Raw genomic sequence first — 21,569 nt, forward strand, 5'->3', positions numbered from 1 at the left:
ACAGAAGCCCTTTTTTTCCCTGAGTCCTTGAGTATGACTGTGCCTGGTGCCTCTGAATCAGATTCTCCCAGGGCAAAGTAGGTCAGGAGGGGGACTTTTCTGTGGGCTGTACTTTAGCCCTTTGGAGCATTTAGGACCTCCCCACAGTAGTGAAGATGAGATGAGTTCTGAAATCTTCCACCCACTTAGATAGAGGGGATAGAGCAGAATTTCTCAAAGTGGGTCCCACAGAACACCACTACTAACTACACTATGCTAATAGGATCCCACAGAAACAAAAGCATATGTGGGTGGCAAAATATATCTGGAAGGAGTCTTCAGCATGTTAATATGTTTTGTTTGCGCCTATGGAGCTTACGTGATCATAGAATATTTTCTTCATGGACTACTGCATGGATAATACTGCAGTAGAGATCGTCTGGAATTGCCACTTGCCATTGGTCTTCATGGTCGTGCATCCACATGCTCCAACCTGCAGAAAGTTCTCATCTTCTTCCATGTGGAACATCTCAAAGACCTCTCCCGTCACTCTCTGCTTTGCATCTTCTGCTTATTCCAAGATCAGTGTACCCTCCAGCCAATAAACACACTCTGCCCACTTTATCCACTGTTCTGGTTTTGTATTGCTGCAGACCAAACCATGGCAAAGTGTGATGGCTTAAAACAGCAACCATCATTTACGTAGCTCAGGAATCCGCAGTTTGGGCAGGGCTCAGAGGGGAAGGCTCCCCTGGGTTCCACGCAGCCTCTGCTGGGTTCCACTGGAGGATCCGCTCCGGGATGAGTCACACATGGGGTGGGCCATTGGAGCCCTCATCCATGGCCTCTCCATGTGGTCGCCTGGTTTCTTCACCGAGTGCCAAGTTGGTTCCAAAAGTGAGCGTTCAAAGGCACAAAAAGGAGAAGCCTGGACTTGGAACTGCTCAGTCTCACTTCTACTGTATTCCTTCGCTTATGCAGTCACAGAGCTCAGACTCTGCCTCTACGGGGGAGGTGTGACAAAGAATTTGGGGTCTGTGTTTTAGAATGGCTATAGCAGCTTTGTAAATGTGCTCTTAAAATTCCTTCCGTCTTTAATATTCCTTCACTTCCACTCCTACCTGGCCACCTGGAAAACTACTGATTCTCCAAGGTCCAGCTCTGTAAACTGTTCTTGTCCCTGCATCCTTCGCATGTTGTCTTTATTGTTAGTCTCATACTTGGCACATCATGTTAATGTCGGTGGTCCTAGAGGACAATGAGACATCTTATCCATCCCTCATTCTACATTGGGCTTGTGCTCAATTAATGGACTAATTTTTCAGGCTGTTATTATAACAGCTACCATTTCATAAATGTTTATTATTTAATAGACCCTAAAATATGCACCTTACCAATATTATCTTATTGAACCCTTATAAGTAGGAAGTCATTATTACTTCTCTTATACACATGAAGAAACTAAGATCATAGTACACCTTCCAGTGACACGCAGCCGGTAAATGACAGAACCAGGATTTGACGCCCAAGTTCAAAGTCTATGTTCACAACTAATATGTTCTCATTTGAATGGTGAATTAAATAACCATTTCTGTCCACCTAACGTTGACATAACCAACAACTCTCTGAAATCGTTGATCTATGGACTCTACTCCAATGTTTTAGGTGTAATTTAATTTCATTCCAGCACACCATCATCCATTATTCTACATGATCCAAATATTTGAAGAACTACTATGTGGAAAGGAGATGGAGATGTGTTGTGGCTCAAGATGGCAAAATTAGGATAATAGGGGGAATATGGGAGGAAGAGGCAGACTGGTTCAAATGAGGAGGAACTTTTGGTTGAGACTGACCATGGGTGGAGTGGGCTGCCACTGGAAGTGCTGAGCTCCCTACTGCTGCAGGAATCCAAGAAGATTTTGGATGACCCTTGGGTTGTTGCAGGGAAGTTGACTATGTAACTATAAATGGATATGCTGTTTTTTCTCCCCAATATCCCTTCCCCTTTGTCTTGGTAATTATATTAAAATTTTCCTTTGGGAAGTACTCAGCTAATTTTGAGAAATATCCTCAGATAATGTGTTTCAGGTGGGTTTTAGGTGGAGTTAATTCTACCCCAACCCCTGGAGTGGTCACATGACTTAGGCCTTTCCAGCCAAAGTTTTGTATTTCCCTTGCTACCCTGATTGCTTCAGTGATGGGTAATGACTGAGTCATAGCTATTCACTCATTCAATCATTTATTCAACAATATGTTGAGGTTTTCTTTCCAATGATAAACAATTAACTTCTATAGGAACTATCCTTCTACTGTAAAAGACTATAAATTAAAGTGAAATCCAGAAAGCAATCATTTCCAGACATTATATTTAGGCAGTACAGGAAGGCGGTCTCTGAGAGACAGAAAGCAACAGAAGTGAGCCCTGTGCTTGGTCCAGATTGTAGGCGAAAGGCAGTTTCCAGGACACAGGACCGGAAAAGGGAGCACAGGTGAGGCTGGGAATCCTGCTGGGCTGAGAAGATGAAGTTGGAGTTTGAGGATGCCAAGTCAGCGAGAATCTGTGGGACATGTTTCTGGAGACGAGAAGTCTATGCAAAGAAAGAGTTCCAGAAATCTGTCTAAGAGTTCCCTCCAGTCTCTGGCTGAGCACCAATCTATATATATATATAAGACGAAACCTCAGGGTTTAGCTGGTCTTGCAGATTTGTTTCTGGGATTGACTATATCCTCTAAGGTTTGTCTGTCAGTTTTTAAATGCACCAGCCAGGCTTTATTTCAGCTTCCCTCCTCCCTGTTTCAACATTTCTTTGCCACAGCTTTATGGTGATTAATCCAGATAAGGACTGCCATAGCTCAATAGCTCTGCAGTTGGTATGTTGTTCAAAATTCAGTATTGCTAATATTTATTTTTTATCTTTATATTTTTAAAATATTTTATTTATTTATTTGAGAGAGAGAGGGAGAGGGAGGGAGGAGGAACAGAGGGAGAGGGACAGGCAGACTCTGTGCTGAGCATGGAACCTGACGTGGGGCTCGATCTCATGACCCTGAGATCATGACCTGAGCCGAAATCAAGAGTCAGATGCTTAACTGACTGAGCCACCCAGGCGTCCCCAGTATTGCTAATACTAGTTATTACTATCATATTAAAATTCTAATAATTTTATATTAAAGAATATTAAAAACTTAACACAGAGAATGTCAACAATGGACATAAGTGATGCATGCTCCTTTTCCTCTGAAATGTCACCCAATGAATCTACAGTGACATGACAAGGACTGTAACTTCTAACAGTTTGTGGGAAGACAGTTGTGTTTCTGCAGCTCTTGTAAGCAGAGGCGCTGATTGCTTTTATACTGGACTATCTTTTCAAAGATTTTTTTTTTAAAGATTTTATTTATTTATTTAAAAGAGTGCACAAGCAGGGGTGGGGGGTAGCAGAGGGAGAAGGAGAAGCAGATTCCCTACCAAGTAGGATGCCCAATGTGGGGCTCGATCCCAGGACCCTGAGATCATGATCTGAGCTGAAGGCAGACACTTAACTGACTGAAACACCCAGGCACCCCTCAAAGACATTTTTAAAGCAAACAGACTTGGAAGATAGAGCATATCTTTCTAGAGAAAAGGACAAGTTTGGTTACAGTGCTGGATGATCAAGATATCTTTGGAGCAAAGAACAGGTGTCTTTTCTGTCCATTTTAAAAGAATCGGGTTCCCTAAGCTTTGGGTTCCTGTAATGCAATGTAATGCAGGAGGCTAGTGACATTCTTTGTGTTGCTCTGTGGGAACTGGGACTCTAGAAACTGGCTCAAGAACATGCCGGTTCTCTGGCTGCTACTATTGCTGTGATTAAGAAAGTCCTTATTCTCTGGGAGGGAATAAAATCTTCCCACAAAGAAAACCTCAGGTCCAGAGAGTTTTGTGGGACATTCTATTCACATTTAAGGAAGAAATAATACTCCTTTTATATAAAAATCATTCAAAAATAGAAGAAGAAAAATACTTCCTTATTCATTTTATGAGATCAGTATTACTCAGATGCCAAAACAAGGCAATGTCATTACCAACAGAGGAAACTGCAGATCAATATCCCTCATGAACCTAGAGGCAAAGATCCTTAACGAAAGTTAGCAAATACAAGTCACCTATATAGAAAAAGGATAATATATCCTCACCAAGTAGAGTTTATGCCAGGAATGCAAAGCTAGTTTAACATGGATCAAATAATTATCTCACCATGTTAAAAGACTTCAAAGTAAAAACGATGTGTTATTTGTCTGGACTACCATAAAAAAATACCATGAACTGGGAGGCTTAAGCAACAGAAACTTATTTTCTCGCAATTCTAGAGGCTAGAAGTCCAAGACCAGGGATCTGACTGATTTAGTTTCTGATGAGAGTTTTCTTCCTGCCTTGCAGATGGTCACCTTCTCCTTTGTCCTCAGACGACCTCTCCTTGGTGTGGTCATGTGAGCAGAGAGAGAGAGTGAGCTCTCCTGTGTCTCTTTTCATAAGGACACTAATCTCATTGAATCAAGGCCCCACCCTCATGACCTCATTTAACCTTAATTATATCCCTAGAGACCCCATGTCCGAATAAAATCACCCTGGAAGTTAGGGCTTCAACATATGATATTAGGAAGATGCCAATATTCAGTCCATATGCCATATGATCATCACCATGGACATAGAACCAAATATTTGACAAAATTTACCATACATTCATGATGTAAACTTGTAATGCATTAACAATAGAAAGAAATTCTATTTTTGCATGAGATGCAGCATTAAAAAAAAATCTGTGGACTCTGCTGAAGAGACCATGAGGTGAAATCATGTGGGAAGACCACAGGGCCAATCATAGGGGCTGGTGGATTTTGGCATCCTGATTGGCCGAGTCTGATCCTAGAGTCCATGCCTAGAGCCGAGGGCTGAACCTACCTCCTCAGGCCTCAGACCATTTAGGGGTGGGGAAGGGGATGTTCCAAGAGGAAATGGACATGGAGTTACCAGGAGAAGTGTGTGCAGATGCTGAGTGAGAAAATGACAAAGGTCCATCGCAGAGACCTTCCAGTTCAACCCCAAGAGGACCAGAATGGAGAAGAAACTTGCCCAGTGAACACAATCAGGAAGAGACAAAGTCCTGCTCAGAACCCAAGGCATCAGAGCCCTAGTCTGGGGGTCTTACAGTTGCCCAAGCGCCTTCACATCCGCTAACTAATCCCTGGACCTGCAAGTCTTTGTGAGCCACGGGCACATCTGATCTTTAGCTATATTAACACACACTTTCACATTTAAAGTTACTGGAACACATCCACACACACACATAAATCAATGTGTAGGAAAAAGTCAAGAAGGATACACACCAAGCTGTTAATGTTGGTTAGCCTCAGCCGTTAAGGGTGAGAGTGAGGACAGGGGACAGGGTTTGCACTCCCCACGCCGTGTCCTTGCGTGGGCTGCATGCCGCACGCGTGAGCATTCCTGAATCCCTTCTTCCACCCTCTTCTGAGAGTGTCCCGTCTGTTCCCTCAGGTCCACCTATAGGGCGTACTTAAAATACTAACCCTATTGTGCCTTAACCTATCTTAAGAACTTCAGGAGCTTCTCTTTGCTCTCAGAACGAAGTCCAATATGCTTAGCATGGAAAATAAGGCAAATATGGCTCAGCCTCACCAGCTCATGTCCTTGCCACCCTCCTCCCAACTCCTCCCAGACTGGACCTCGAAGCACTCTCTGCTCCAGGCGCAACAGACTGCCACGCTTCCTAAAACACACGCGCCACTAATCGTTCACTCCACTGACTTTACCTGCACAGGTCAGTCCTGCTGTCTGAACTTCCCACTCTTCATCCTCCTTTACCCCCGGTGATTTCTGTTCGAGGCCTGCCTCAGGGGTCACCTCTGTCGTGAGTTTGCCACAAGCCCCATCGTCCTTCACAGCTGGTCCCACCTCACCCCTGTTCCCAGGCCCCATCCTCTGTCCACATCGCATGAGCTCCATTCCGCTGTGATTACCCCCTTGCCCGTGTGTGGTGCCCAACGGATGGTGAGCTCCTAGAAGCCAGATTCTGTCTTATCTTTCTCAATATCCTCAGTTTTTCAGCACTCTGAAAAACATAGGCCCTCAATAAATATTTGCCAGTTAAGAAGTAAATCTGGCCCGGGAATTATCTGGCTGTCTGTCCTCACTGAGGAAGGAAGGAACAAAGGCCAGATGCTTTTCTTAGTACTGTACGTATATTAATTCTCTTAATCCTCATGATACCTTTATGAGATAGACACAGTTATTGTCTCTTATTATCAAGATGAGCAGTCGAGTAGGGGGCATGTTCATGGGCTCTGGACCCAGACTGCCTGGATTTGGATTCTTGCTCTGTTATTCAAGCTGTGTAAACTTGGGCAAGTGGCTTAATCTCTCTGTGCCCTTCAGATAGCTTTCCTATCTGAAAATCGGGGATAATGAGAATAAGGTTGGATTGCTGCGAGGGTTCAATGAATTAAAATAATGCAAATGCCTGGTACAGAGGATTGCCCAAGTGTGAGCAAACAGAATTATATGTATATATATATATATATATATATATATTAATTAATTAATATTTTTTACAGCTAGACATCTGAGGCCCAAGGGATGTGAAGCCACTTACCAAATAGCCCATAGTTAAAAGTTGTGGAACTTTCAGGATTTGGACACCAAAAGACTGGTTCTAGAGGCTATCCCCGTGACCACTACTCCCTCCTCTCAGCCCTGAACTGTGAAGTTTATAGACTAGCTAGCTGTCATCTAGCTAAGAAGAAATTAGCCCCAAGCTGGGTCGGTCTCCTCCCACCTTTACCTGGCTGCTGTCCCAGCTTGGGGCCACACCCGGAGCCCAGCCCACTTCTCCCTGGGGCGTGACCCAGACTCTGCAGGCCAGGTGTTCCTGGGGCCCGCCTCTACCGGCTAGCTAGGCAGAAAGCCTGTGAGGGGGAGGCTTCCCTGACCCGGATGCTCCCCCAGATCTCCTCCTTTTCCAGACACTGCCCGGAGCCCCACTCACAGACCCGCACATCCCACGGCTCCGGCTGGAAGAACCGAACTTCGGCATAAAGATTTCAGCCCCTAGCTCTCAGCTCCCAAGAACAGGGCCTGGCACACAGCAGGCTCCTGATTTAGGTGAGGGAATAACTCTTGGGATTTGGAGCCAGAGAGCTTTGGAGGGGATGAGATTGAGAGACTCTGACCTCCTTTTTAAGCTCTCCTTCTGAGCTGACCATATTCCAGGATGCTCTCTCTGAGCGGGTCAGTAGACTTAGAGCCTCAGAAAAAAACAGAATTTCCTCCACTTTTCCTCCTCTTCCTTCTTTTTCTTCCTCGCCGGACGGAGGCCACACATTTAATGGTGTGCTGGTAAATGTCTGACCACTGTATCTCCCTAAGAAAAGAAGCCCTGATTTGTAGCACTTGCCAGTTTCTATGGTGTAAGTATTCTGACTGCAGCCAGGTTCAAGCTATGTGCCATCCCTGAACTTGGAGTTGGGAAAAGACACGTGTGGTCAGCCATGTCTGGAGCCAGCACGAGCCGGTTCGAGCCATCAGGGCACGTTGTAAGGCTGAGGGTCTAGGCTTTGCAGACACACAAATCTGGTACAGGTTCTGAGTCTAGTGATCACTAGCGAGCTGACGTACGGCCAGTTGCTTCAACTTCGCGCACCACAGTGTCCTTGTCTGTGAAATGGGAGTGAAAAAATTGTGCATATGGTGGAGCTGTTTTGAAGAGTAGGCCGGCATTGCTCAAAGCCTCATGTGGTACATCTAGGCCCTCTGTGCAAGCTAGCTCATGTTAGTTATTATTATGAAAGTCACACAATAGAATAACTTCCCCAGTCTCCTTGCTAAATATTGCAACAGACTGGCAGTAAAAATAAAAACTCCCCAGCCCTGTGAGATGTCTGGATCATTCCTTGTGATACAGTCCCCGCTGGGGACAAAGGCACACGCTGAGGTGGCATGGGAGGCTCAGCCTTTGAGGAGCCCAGTGGCTGGAAAGAGACAACAATGGCAAAGATGGAGTGGCCTTCTTCTCTTCGCTCAAAATAGATTTTTGACTAGTAGGCATTCTTTAACAACCCCTTAACAGCCTTCAGGAAAATAATTTAGGCCGTAAAGCAGACTGGCATTCTGATGCATGATGTGGCTCATGAAGGAAATGGATGACTTTCCACCCCTGCCCGGCAGGAGGGAGAGAGAGCAAAGTTTCCTGAATGGGGGACAGAGCTAGGTCACGGAATGCCTCTCAAAGCTAGTGGCCTGTGTGTCTCCATCTCCAAAGGGCCTTGTCCAGTGGCAAAGAAAGACATGTAGATTAGCAAATGTCACTTCATAACAGTGGTATGAGAAATATGTCCTGGGATCACAGCTGAAGTAACAAGGAAATCTGCCCGGGCTCTGTATGGCAAGATTTACGCAGGAGGTGGCCTATGAACTTGGTCTTACACCATAAAGAACTCTACCAGTTAAAGGAGGCAGTGGAAGCCACCCTGGGAGAAGCAGCATTCACTCAGCAGGTTATATTGTATGGTTAATTGGTGAGTTATTCTCCACCCCAGACCTAGCTCTCTGGCACGCACTGAATTCATCCACTTGTACCCAGAGGCAAAGCCAGTCAGCAATGTACTCCTGAGGCTGGGGGAAAGTGACCGCCCAGTGCAGACAGGGAAGGGGGCATTGTCAGGGTCTGTGGAACCCGGGCAGCAGGGAGCTGGTCTGTGAGGATTCTCAATGGGCAAAGTCCATCCCATTGCCAGAGAGCAGCGATACCACTCTGTGCCTGGAGACTCGGATTAGCCTTCTTCCCACACCTCAGCCCCCAATCCCAGAATTCCTTCATCCCCTCCAACATCCCTGAGCACTCACGAGCCCCCTTCCGCAGGGAGCACACAGTCACCTTGAGCAGAGATGCTGACATGAAAGTAACATGGTCAAGGTGCAACCAGGCAGTTGGTTTAAAATGACCCACTGCCTGGCTCACTCCTGCACCGTACTGCAGATGGCGGACAGTGAGTCAGATGCCACGTTAGGGCAGCTTCCAGTGGTTGGGGTGGAGGAGTAATTGCAGACAAGAGGGCAGTCAAGCTGAACTCAGTTTGAGAAGGACCTTGGGAAATCAAAAGTAAGAATTTCACGAGAGGGAGTGGGCACTCATCAAACATGCTTCAGTTGGGTTGGGTCAGACCGTGTTGGAGAAAGATGGTTCTGGAGGCAGAGTGAAGATGGTTTAGAAGTGGAGACACTGAGGGATCCAAGAATGGGGTTCTAGCACCAGTCTGGGCAGAAATCATAAAAAGAGAACAGGATGGCAGCAACAAGGGCCTCATGGAGAACAATGGATTCGGTCATGTAGCAGTTAGAATTGTTTGAACTTGTTGCTGAAGGAGACCAAGGGGTTGAGGGTGATTGCCCGGGTCCAAGAGAAGGCAACTGGGTAAACAGTGCCTTTAACCAACTCCAGGATACTGGGGAGGAGTTGGGAAAGGTCATGAGCTACACAGGGCAAGCCCCTGGGTCAGGTGTGCTGGTAGGGATGGTTAGTAAGCCTGCATCCCTGCTGCCGAGCACCTAGCTCACATACCCGGCCCGTAGCTGGCCTTCAGTACATGTTTGTTGAATTTAATTTAATGAAAACTCAATGTGTTATATTGAAAAAAGACCCTGATTCCAACCAGTGAGGGAAAAGAATCCCATTGTCTGGCAACAACATTGGTCTATTATTCCAGACCTGCTCGATAGCCAGTCAGTCTCTGTAATGGGGAAATCAAAGGAGAATGAGTAGCTGGTTTCTTTCCTGAGGGGGAGGATCACTCCCAGTTGGGGGCCTCTGGTTCCGTGTGTGCGGATAGGGGAGGCTGGGCGCTCCGACGGCTGCGGGTGGTGGACACAGGGGGCCCTGCTCCCAAGAGGGGGAAGGCCTGAGTGGCCCCCCGCTGCTGCTGTCATCGCTTTGGAAACAAACGTGTTTTTGATGAAGATAAACATCTCCTTGGACAGGGGAGCTCGAAGGGAAATGTTTCACAGGAGCTATTTCCCCTGTCAGTTTTGTGCCACTGCCATATGAAAGCACAAGTCCATTAAAAACATTCTTGGAGATGTTCATGTTCAGGTTAGAGTTCTTCCTGGGATCCTTTCAACGCTGGAGTGAGGCTGCTTTGGCAGGGAAAGCAGCAACGTGGGGCCAGGGGACAGCCGGGCCTGGCTCACTGGGGCACCTGCAGGTGAAGGAGATGCAGGTAGGCGTGGGGCCTCTGGGGTGGGGGGTGCAGCCCGGGGAGCTCTGGCCCCGGCTGTCAGGGCTCAGCTCTTCTCAGGTACAGTCCTGACGAACGATTGCGCTGGGGCCTAGGAGTCGTGGGCTGCAGTGTATCTGGACATGGATCCCCCCCCTAGAACCCAAAGACTGCTAAGAGGTTAATGGTGTATGTGTGTGCGTCAGGGGGAGAGCCATGCTCGTGTTCCCGAAAGGATGCTACCGCACACTGATAAACTCACTGATCCAGAGGACACCTGCCACCTCAAGGCCCTCATTCCACCACCTCATGTCTTCAGGTGCTCACTTTGTGCCAAATGCTGGGAACACAGAGCTCACGTGCGGCTGTAGTGGGGGGGGGGGGTGATGGCCAAAAACTAATGTGCGTCAAGCATCCACGGTATTTTGGATACCTAGTTATTATCTAAACTATCTACATTACCTTGAATATCTAGAACACCTGGAAGTGACTTGAATATTGAGATATTATTACTTCATAATAACCACAGTTGATAATGCCAGATGCTGTGTGCGCTAAGCAGTGAAATGGATATTACCCTTCTTGAAGGAACCCGGGAGGCAGCCTGTCATGTTTTCCATTTTATGGATAAGGGAATGGAGGCCCCAAGTCACACAGCTGCTTGGCTCTGAGACTTTCACCTGTGGCCTGTCCACAGAGTGACCTCTTTGTCTCTGAACAGGGTGAATGATGCCTGCTTTGGGGGGGCGGACGATAATCTGCATCCACTCCACGATAACTTCAAAGACGATCTGAGGACACCCGGCTGTGTGTGGGCAGCACTGGGCCGGCACAAGCAAAGCTGCTGGGAGTTGAATCCGACCTGGGGCCCAGGCTCCTTCAGCCTCTGTCCCACCCACCTGGTGCGCCGTCTCCCCTCGCATCACAGCTGCTGTCCCCTGGGCCATTCCAAGTTGAAAGAAAACAAAAACCAGACCTCATGTTAGGGCTGTGACAGCTGGGGCTATATCTTTTCCATCTCTGTTTCTCCAGAAGGGTCTGGAATGGTGCATCTACTCAATGTAAAATAGCTTCAGACCTGGACTGGGCACCCTCTCAGCCTCGTGGGTCACAAAAGTTTCCCCCTCTACCACGCCCTCCACTACTATGAGCACTTGAACAGACCCCATCTCGCCCTCACGTTGGACCTGAGTAGTGGACATTGTTAGCCCTATTTTTTTTAAAAGATTTTATTTATTTATTTGTCAGAGAGAGCACAAGCAGGGGGAACGGCAGGCAGAGGGAGAGGGAGAAGCAGGCTCCCCACTGAGCAAGGAGCCTGATGCGGGGCTTGATCCCAGGATCCCAGGATCATGACTGGAGCTGAAGGCAGATGCTTAACCTACTGAGCCACCCAGGGGTCCCTGCCTTATTTTTTTTAAGTAGGCTCCATGCCCAGTATGGAGCCCAACGTGGGGCTTGAACTCATGACCCTGAGATCAAGACCTGAGCCGAGATCGAGTCAGACATTTAAATGACTGAGCCACCCAGGTGCCCCAGTTAGCCCTATTTTTATATCTGAGTAAAACAGAGTCTCAGAGAGGGGAGTGACGGGTAACGGGTTGTTGAGCATGAGAACAAGGCTCTGGAAGGAGTTCTGTGCGTGGCCAGAAGCACTGCTTCTCCCTGTGGGTGGCAGGAGGTGGTTGGCAAGGGTGGGGGTGTGGAACCCAGCTCCAAGCCCACTCCAGGCTTTGCCGCTTTACCCACTTCTGTGGTCTCTCAGTAAATTGCTACAATATGTGCTCTTTGGCATCAGCACTGAAGACCACCCAAGCATTGAGGCAAATGCAAAATACAGCCCCCAACCTCAGCCCAAAGCCTGTGCCTGTTGGAGCCAAGCATGCCCTGTGGTCTCCCCAGTGCTGGGGTCCCTCCCACGTGAGCTCCAAGCAAGTAGGACCAAGAACCTGGTCACACATGCCAGTGGGGGAGTTGCAGGGCCTGGAGGGGATCCAGATGGTGCTCCTATGGGCTAAGGACCCTCACTGCCCTGGCAGTGACTGGGATGTCTGGGTTCCCAGAAACCCAGGTGGGTCTGCTTCATGCAACTGGTGACTTTCTGCAGGACTGGGTCAGAAAAATTTAAAAATTAATAGAAGAGCTTATGCTGGGGCGCCTGGGTGGCTCGGTCGTTAAGCGTCTGCCTTCGGCTCAGGTCATGGTCCCAGGGTCCTGGGATCGAGCCCCGCATCCGGCTCCCTGCTCCGCGGGAAGCCTGCTTCTCCCTCTCCCACTCCCCCTGCTTGTGTTCCCTCTCTCGCTGTCAAATAAATAAATAAAATCTTACAAAAAAAAAAAAATAGAAGAGCTTATGCTTTTCAAGGTATCATCCTGAAATCCTTTTGTAAAGAGAGTTCTAGCCTTAATATGCCCTCTTTCTAAATCCTGATGTGTGCATTTGGGATTTGTTGTGTGCCCTACTTCCTTGCGGTGCCTCCCACGAGCCCCACTGATTAGGAAGCAGAAGACCTCCATGTGCAGCTCAGCCCTTCGGTTGCTGGCTGTTTGCCCTTGACCTTGGGAGAGCCACTTACCCTTACTCCCTACTAAATGATACAGTGTATTCAAATGGCAGTGACAGTTCACTGCCCAACACCAATTAAGCACCAGATACATACATGGTAGATTTTTGGGGAGAAGGAGTTTTGTGGTTTTCTTCTCAGCAAAATAGAAACACCAGCTTCCTTATCTCCTCTTGGGGTTGTTGAGAGTTACTGCAGATCACGGGGCAAATTAAGATATTATTCATGCATTGATTTCACACGTATTTTTGAGTGTCTATTAGAAGTTCATGTTCTCGGGCGCCTGGGTGGCTCAGTTGGTTGGGCAGCTGCCTTCGGCTCAGGTCATGATCCTGGAGTCCCAGGATCGGGTCCCGCATCTGGCTCCCTGCACGGCGGGGAGTCTGCTTCTCCCTTTGACCCTCCCCCATCTCATGCTCTCTCTCTCTCTCTCTCTCTCTGTCTCTCTCTCAAATGAAGAAATAAAATCTTAAAAAAAAAAAGAAGTTCATGTTCTCTTTGGAAATAAATGATCCCAGCTCAGTTTGGTCATTGTTTTAATGGAGAAAAGCAAAAAGCACAGCAGACATGGAAAACATGGCTTATTCTCCCCGGTAAAGTGGAACAGTCTTGGAAGAGCAGAGATATGTCATGGCTGGTATTTATTGAGTTCCCACCACGTGCCAGACACAAAGAGTTGGCCAGGCACATCAGCATGGGAGGAGAATGCACCCGAGGAAGAAACAGCAGGATAAAGGCATGGAGGCATTCAAGGGAGCATACGCAGGGAAGAATCTGTGGTTAGTATTAGATTATTCATAACAGAGCATTGCCGCAGGATTTTTGGAGTGACTCTTACACAGATGGGGTCAGGGTGTCTCTTACCCTTACTTCTGTCTGTAGCCTAGCGGCTCTCAAGCAAGGTGGCCACACGTCCCAAGGGTACACTTGAAAATGTGGGGGAGCACTTTTTGACTGTTGCCATGATAGGAGGTAGTCCTACAGGTCTTTAATACCCGGGGAGCAGGAATGTTATATGCCCTGCAATGCACGGGACTGTTGCACAGGATGAAGACTTGGCCTGCCTGAAATGCCAGGGTGCCTTCTCTGGGCCACACGGTGTCCCTCCCCTCTGTCCTCAAGCCCCTCTCTGCGCTTTAGCTCCACCAAAGTGTGCAGAATTGAACTGGTGATTGTGGGAAATCCAGACTCTCTCCTGACCACCCAATCCACCGAAGTGTTCTAAAGAAATTGACATTTTTTTCCCCCCTGCATGAATTATATTTGGCTTCAGAACATAATATTTTCATTTTCTTGATTTGGGGTAGCACAGTTGGTGGGAAAAAGACCCTCATTAGGTTTCAGGGCTCAAACCTGGTTTAAGCCACTTTATTCTCTGGGTGCCAAGGCCTGTGGATTCCTCAGCCTGAATACCACAGGAACTGAGCACCACCACCCACGCACTTCCCTGGTGTGGGCCTTCTTCATGCCTGTGGGGGCCTAGCCGCCTCCCCTACACGGCGCTCCCCCACTGCATTCATTCCCCCTCTCGGTTGCCAGAGAATTCGTTTTTTCCCCAACGCAGATGTGATCACCTCTTCTTCTGCGGCAAATCCTCATGTCAAAGAAGAACTCAGACTTAAGGGGCTGTGCCGGCCCCCAGGACAATAGGGCAGGTACTTCTCAGCCTGCCCTCTCATTCTTTAGAGAAATGCATGTGTATTTTTGTCCACCTCTTCCAGAGAAGCTAAAAGCTGGGAAGTTTTGGTAAGAATCCCCACCACCTCCCCACACCGAGTTTGAAATAATCGTCTAGCAGTTTAGCGTTTGGTACCCAGGCCTACACGATGGGGTGCACCTCCTTTCTGGGGGCCAGTTCCATCTTTGGGCTCCCTGGTGGTGCTGGGACAATGCTCTGGGGGTGCTTTTTTGAAGGAATACAGGAATGGAACGATTCAGATATGACATAACCTCTAAGGTTATTTTCAGTCCAGAGATGATTCTAGGGATGGATTTCCTGATATTTCGACAGGTGAAGCCCTAGCTCCCAGACCTGGCTGGTAAAACAGGGTACAGTTGTTCACGTCTGAGGAGTGTAAAAGGTCAGGTGACATACTGAGCCTCCTTAGAGAGTCCTAAGACAGGTTCCTTTCATGGCCTCCAGAGGCAAATCTTCCTCCCCCCCCCCACCGCCCAGGATGGATTCGTTATTTTCAATATATATAAATCATTCAGAACTGCCTCTTATAAATAAGATGGGAGAACAGCTCAGAAATACTATTTTTGGCTCCCCAAATGAAATAGCGGCCAGTAAGTTAATAAAACTGATTTTCTCGCTTGGATTGGGAACCAGCTGTAAAGGTAATTTCCAAAGAAACATTCCAAGCACATCTCGAGCAAAAACGGCCTCATTTGAATAAGCCCACAGCTTGGTGGGAGAGCAGGAGAATGTTTTGGAAGGGCCAGCTCTCATTTAGAGGTTAAGTTCTGGCATGCTATCTTAAAAGATCAGCCTCATTATATTATAAGAGAAATCTAGCATTTGCAGAGGACTTAAAGTTTTGAGGGACGTTTGCATTTGTTGTCTCTTTAGAGCTCACAAGACTTCTGTAAAATTATTAGGGGCCAAGTATTTTCAGCCCCTTTTATAGGTGAGAAGTAGAGGGTGAAGGAGCTTGATGATTTGTGAAAGGTCACAGAGCTAGAAGGAAGCAGAGCCACTCCAGATTTGCCCCATATACTTGCATGTCACCAAGGCACACATGAGACTCGCAAGGCACACACAGGGGCTTCCAAGCGATTGTTCCAGTGCCTCTACTAGGTCCTCATTGAGGTGAAAGAAGGAAGATGCACACTTCCCTTGAATCCGCGGTCTGTGGAAGTACACATACTTACTTTGTTGGAGAGGTGTGGTGATGTCGAGTTAGTTTGGATGCTATAAAAGCATGGACTGGGTGGTTTGATCAACAAACATTGTTTTCTCACAGTTCTGGAGACTAGGAAAGCTGGGATCAAAGCACTGGAAGATTTCATGTCTGATGAGGACTCTCTTCCTGGTTCACAAATGTCCATTTTTGCACTGTGTCGTCACATGGAAGCAGGACTGAGGAGCTCCCTGGGGTCTCTCTTATAAGGACCTTAATCCCATTCATGAGGGCTCCACCCATATGACTTAATCACCTCCCACAAAGGCCCCATATCCAAATAACCATCCCACTGGGAATTAGGTCTCAACCCATGAATCTTGAAGGAAGACCAAAATTCAGTCTATAGTGAGGGGTCAAGAATCCAGTCCGTGGAACCAGCTGGCTTGGGTTGGCATCCCAGCTCTACCACTAGCTAGCTGTGGGACCTGGGGTAAGTCATTTGCATTCTTTATGCCTCAGTCTTCTTCTCTGTAAAAGACAGAAAACCACTTATAAAATGTTGTTAAGTAATGTGCTAACATATGTAAAGTATATGAACAATGCCTAGTGTATAACAAGAACCTTTCACTAATCAGTATTATTTCATTTTAACTTTTCAACAACCCTGAGATGTCTGTGGTGTTGTGCCCCATATTACAGATGGGAAAACTGAGGGTAAGTAATCTGCCTTAAAGTCCTAGAACTGGAAGCTTGAGCTAGATCCCTGTGAGCAATACACCATGCTCCTTTGTCTTGATTCATGTATTCTCTCAAATCATGCACACAGATTTGGCAGGTGGCCATGTTCATGTTACTATTTTCTAAATACAGGTAGTAAGTCCCCCTTTTTCCCCTTCAGGGCCTTCCTTGGAGAATGTATGAAAATCGGTGTTTGAAAGTCAAATCATGTCCTTATATATTGCCAAGGGGTCTACATCCCCAGAGGCCTATAAAATGTAATTAAATCCCCAATTACACCTCACTTCTACAGCATAGTCTTCAAAATACAGTTTCAGCACCCAGACATGTTCTTTGATTCTGTTTGTTTCTTTCATAATTAAAGAATGGAGTTTGATCCTCTTGAAGCTCAAGATTCCCAACTCAAAGTATGCCTAATGACTTCCATTTCTGTGGCAAACGTCTTAAATTTATGAGATCTGTGCTTCTTATTGCTAAGATCAGTACTGTCATTTTTTTCTGTTTTTAGAAATAGTGAGTGCAACAGAAACAGTCAAATAATTGAACAAACTTTCTGTATAAATAGGGCAACTCTGCTAACATCGAATTGTTAGCTCTCAGCTGCTCCACCATACCGTAATAGCTTATATTGTTCATCCATAACACAATTACAAAAGTCGATTAAACACACAAAAGGGAAACAATAATTTATGACAAATCCAAAGAGAAGGATGAACTAATGAATGGAGAAGGCAGGATGTCATGGGAGTGAGGAACAGTCAAAGAGAGTAAAGTGGCCAACTTTGTCAAGATATAAAGTATTCTGTAGCTTAAAGGCACTTAACCAAGTAGGAACCCACAAATTAACCAGCTAACTGAATTTTTCAGGAGTCTGAGTTGTAAGTAATAAAAGACCTAATTTCTAGTGTTTTCTTATTCGTCCACAAATCTTCTTTCCTTCCCTGCTCTTGTCTTGGTTTCCCTACGAGCAGAGTATAGTTTTCTTCTACAGTTGATTGTGGGCTTTGACAATAAGACTTGCTTTGGGCAATGGACCATGGCTGGAAATGACAGTTTCAAGCTGCCTTTTTCAAGCTGAGGTTTAAGAGGCAAATTTCCACCAGTTTTCAGGAACTTCTTACCACCATGAGAGGAATATCCACCAAGTACGTTATGTTCCAGTCTGGGGCTTAACCATAACCAGAAGCTGAGGTCCAGCCTCGTCCAGCTGATCCAACAGTGTAATATAAACATTTGTGGTAGTAAGTTACTGAAACAGTAACTTGGGGATTGTTTGTTAAGCATTATTATCATAGTAACAATGACAACCCCAAACCCAACCAATGTACAACTCAAGCTAGCTTAAGAGGAAAAAATGTATTGGTTCATGTTGCAAGTTTGCTTTAGGTCAGGGGCTCAAATTATGTTGCTTTTCTATATCCTTCCATCTACCCATCCATTCATCTGTCTATTCCTCCATCCATTTTCTGAACCCTGCCTGTCTCTGCTTCTCTTTATGTTTTGACCTCATTCCCTTCTTATGGAGGCAGGTCCATGTTGTGCACTTGCTGAAATATAATTTGCAGAATACTATTCCTGTAAGATACTTTGGGAGAAAGAAAGATTCCATGGTCCAACAGGTTTGAAAAAGAGAGTACACTACAGTTCAGTTTTAGCGATTCACAAAGCATTACTGGCAAATAAATAAACACACAAAACAAAACAAAAAACTGTGAGGAGTTCTCTAGTTTTGAAAAATCTTTAATGTGATTTATTTAACGCAACACTTTCTGAGTTTACTTGATCATCCAAAACTGTTCTGGCTGTTAAAATCTATTGACAGTTTCTTGGTACGCACTCAGAGGAATGGTGGTGTCTGGGGTCCAGTTTGGGAGATAGGAGACCTGCATTTCAGTGTCATTCCTTCCCACAAACTCCCTTGGTACTGCCTCAGGGAAATCACTTCCCGTCCCAGGCCTTGGAGCCCCATTCACAGAATAAGAGGGTTCCGATTTGTTAGCCTTTTAAGACTACTGGGGCCAACCATCTCTAATTCCAGCAGTACACTGTATTTTATGGAAGAAAGGCTAATTTGGCCTTCCAAAGGATGGTTAATGGTTGCCGGGGAAGGGCCATATAAATCCATGGAGAGTGTTTGGTCAGCTCTTTGCTCTGGGCTCCAACGTTATGGTCCAACATGTTTTGAGTAGAGATTTAGTAGGGGCAGTTCTAGCGGATTCACCTTGCCCATGGGTATGGAAACTTAAGTCATAGACTCCTGAGCACATGTTTCCACCATGTTTCTACCCCACTCTGGCGGCACAGAGGGGTCCTTTCCCTCGCTCCTTTGTTCTTTGTCCCCATTGCCCGCCACTCCTCAGTTCTTTAAATCTCTTGTATTCCATCACAACCCCCGTCCCTCCGCCCCCCAAACCCCTCCTCCTCTTGTGTGCAGCCTCTGGAATGGTTTGTTGGCAGTTCTCAGTGGCATTCAGTTCAGCTGCTGGGTGGAGGAGGAGGGGGAGGAGAGTCTGCTTTGAGTCCTGTATTAGTCAGGATGCTTTTGGTGGCAGAAAAAAACCCCTGACTCAAGCTGGTTTAAACAACAGAGAATTGATCATCTCACATATCAGGAATGCCAGGGGCAGGGCGGGCCCAAAGCTGGTTGAATTAGCCATTCAACAATGGCATCCAGGAAGAGTTTCTCTCTTTCTCTCTGCTGTGCCATCATCAGTTGGATTCTTTCTCAGGCTGGTGACAAGATGGTGGCAGCCGTTCCGAGCATCCTCTCCAGATAGGTCAGGATCTAGAGGAAGAAGGCGTCTCTCTTTTCTTTTCCCGCCTGTGACTCTTTCCTTGAAGCAAAGACATTTTCCCCAGAAGCCACCAAGCCACCACTCACTCCAGAGGACTTCTCCTGTTTCCTTGGAAAGAACTGGGAGTATCCCGGAACCAGCCACCGGCAGAGAGAGCAGGATTACTCTTAGTCATTGAGCCCATCCCTGGAGCTGGGGGTGAGGTAGATGGCCACTTAGTCTAATGTTCGAGAGATAGAACAACGCCTGAGTTTGGTTAGGAAGCAAGAGGACAGAAATGAACGTGGGGTAGACAATCCATAGTGAGGTTTTATGAGTAGAAAGGGGAGAGAAGAGACTCTTGCAATAATCTGGCCTCCATTAAATCTTTCAATTACCAACACTAATCTATTGCGAACGTTTCTCCTCTACCACATTGTGCTAAAAGAATGTCAGTCTACTTCCTAGGCCCGAGTTACATGCCAAAAGACTTTCTCTTCCTTTAGCATCTGTCTATGCTGGGCTCCAGAAGAGACGGCAGAGGGAGAAAACTTGATCTGCCCTCCTTAAAGAATTCTCTTTAAGCTATGTAAGTTTTCCACATTTGAACAGACCTACCCACTCACCTCCTACCTGGAGTCGCCAGTCTGAGGGAGTCGGCTCTGCACACAAGCAATCTCTCTCTGTGGGGGTGAGGGACCTAGGATCCGGATTCCACCCACCTGTAGAACATGATACAAAGTGGCTGTTCAGCGCTCACACCTCCAGCTTTACAGAGAGCTAGAAGCTTACCTCTACCGCGTCCTAGAAATGGAATTGCAGGCAAATTGCTTTGAACTTCCTTCTTCCTCAGTTTGCTGCTCTGAAAAAGAGAGATAATAATAATTCCCACCTCATACAATTACAGAGAAGATAAAAAGGGATCACGCACATGAATGTCTCAGCGCAGCGCCTCTTGCAAGGGTCTGTACCTAATGGCTATCGATGCTTGTTATTTTTAGGATCATAGGAAGAGAGCTATTATTATGACGTCATCTAGAAAAATCCCAAAGCAGTCAATAGCGTCAAGCTGATGCTTCCAACCCGGCTGGAAGCCGGCTTTTTTTTTTTCCCCCTGGTGGTGCTCGGTTGGCCCTCCCCCTCCTGAGTGATACAGCATCACACAGCAGGAGGAGCAAAGCCAAGAACGAGATGGGCATTTGATTCAGCACAGTGACTCGGGCTGCCAAGTAGGCTTTTGGAAAATGTCTTGCTCCCCCCTCCTGGAGCATATTTTGGACGCCTACTTGTCATATTGCAAAATGTATGTGACAAAACAATCTGGGATCTCGCTGACAATTATTCCCTTCATGCTGCGATTTGGAATCTCTTGTCTGGGCAGGGGGGGGGGGGGGCGCTGCCAGCCTCAGGGGCCCTGGCGCGAAGCAACCAGAGGAAGGAGCCCTGCCCAGCAGGAGGGGCCAGGGCAGGGCTGAAGCAGCGACCTACCTTCCTGCACGTGGGTCTTTTCCTTTGTGACCCAGCTCAGGCACCTCACAGAAGCTTGCCCTCCTTCTGTGGGCAACAAAGCAAAGTGGGGCAAAGAGAAGCAACAGATAATAGCAATCGTGTACATTTATGACACCCTTTATTATTTTCCTAAAGATGCTGTGACCAATTCCCCCAAAGTTGGTGACTTGAAACAACAGAAATGCATTCTCTCACCCTTTTGGAGGCAGAAGCCTGAAATCAAGAAGTTGGCAGAACCAAGTTCCCTCCAAGGGTTCTAAGGGAGAATCTTCCTTGCAATGTCTGGTGGCTCCACATGTTCCGTGGCTTGGGGCTGCATCACTTCAATCTTTGCCTCTGATTTCACGGGGTTTTCTCCTCTGTGTATCTCCTGCCTTTCTCTTTTCTTAGAAGGACACCCGACATTGGTTTTAGGGCCTACCCTAATCCGGGATGCTATCCCCTTGAAATCCTTAATTACATTTGCAATAGCTCTTTTCCCCAATAATGCCATATTCCTACATTCCAGTCACCTGTGTCTTTTGCGGGGCCACCATGCAACCACTGCAAGCCCTTTCCATGTGTCAGGTGCTAGAGGAAAGATCTATGACCTCACCATTCACTCAACAAACCTGGGAGTCTGTGCTATTTTTCAATCCCCATTTTCAGATGAGGAGCCTGAGCTGTCCTGAGCACTATTCATGAGTACCCTTTGTTCTTCACTCAGCCCTATGCAACTGAGACGATTTTTAACTGTCATTTTACAAGTGAAAACCCTGAGGTTTAGAAAGATTTTGTAACTTGCCCAACAGCTAGTGAGAGGCAAATCCCAGTATTCTAGCTCAGATTTTTCTCAGATGAACTGGATAGAAAGAAATAACTCTTATTCCTTCTGCTGTACTTTCTCAAAA

At 46.7% G+C, this 21,569-nt stretch overlaps 1 long non-coding RNA gene across 1 annotated transcript; it reads right to left on the reverse strand.

Moving 5' to 3' along the window:
• Window positions 1-19,796: 19,796 nt before the first annotated feature.
• Window positions 19,797-20,265, reverse strand: LOC141372770 (uncharacterized). Its single transcript, XR_012378174.1, has 3 exons — window positions 20,142-20,265; window positions 19,963-20,032; window positions 19,797-19,892 (listed from the first exon to the last, which is right to left on the reverse strand). It is a non-coding gene; the product is annotated as an uncharacterized lncRNA (long non-coding RNA).
• Between the last annotated feature and the right edge of the window lie 1,304 nt (window positions 20,266-21,569).

Source organism: Callorhinus ursinus, unplaced genomic scaffold (genome assembly GCF_003265705.2).
Source record: "Callorhinus ursinus isolate GAN/ISIS: 27379988/994484 unplaced genomic scaffold, GSC_fseal_2.0 scaffold5, whole genome shotgun sequence".
Taxonomy (NCBI): domain Eukaryota; kingdom Metazoa; phylum Chordata; class Mammalia; order Carnivora; family Otariidae; genus Callorhinus; species Callorhinus ursinus.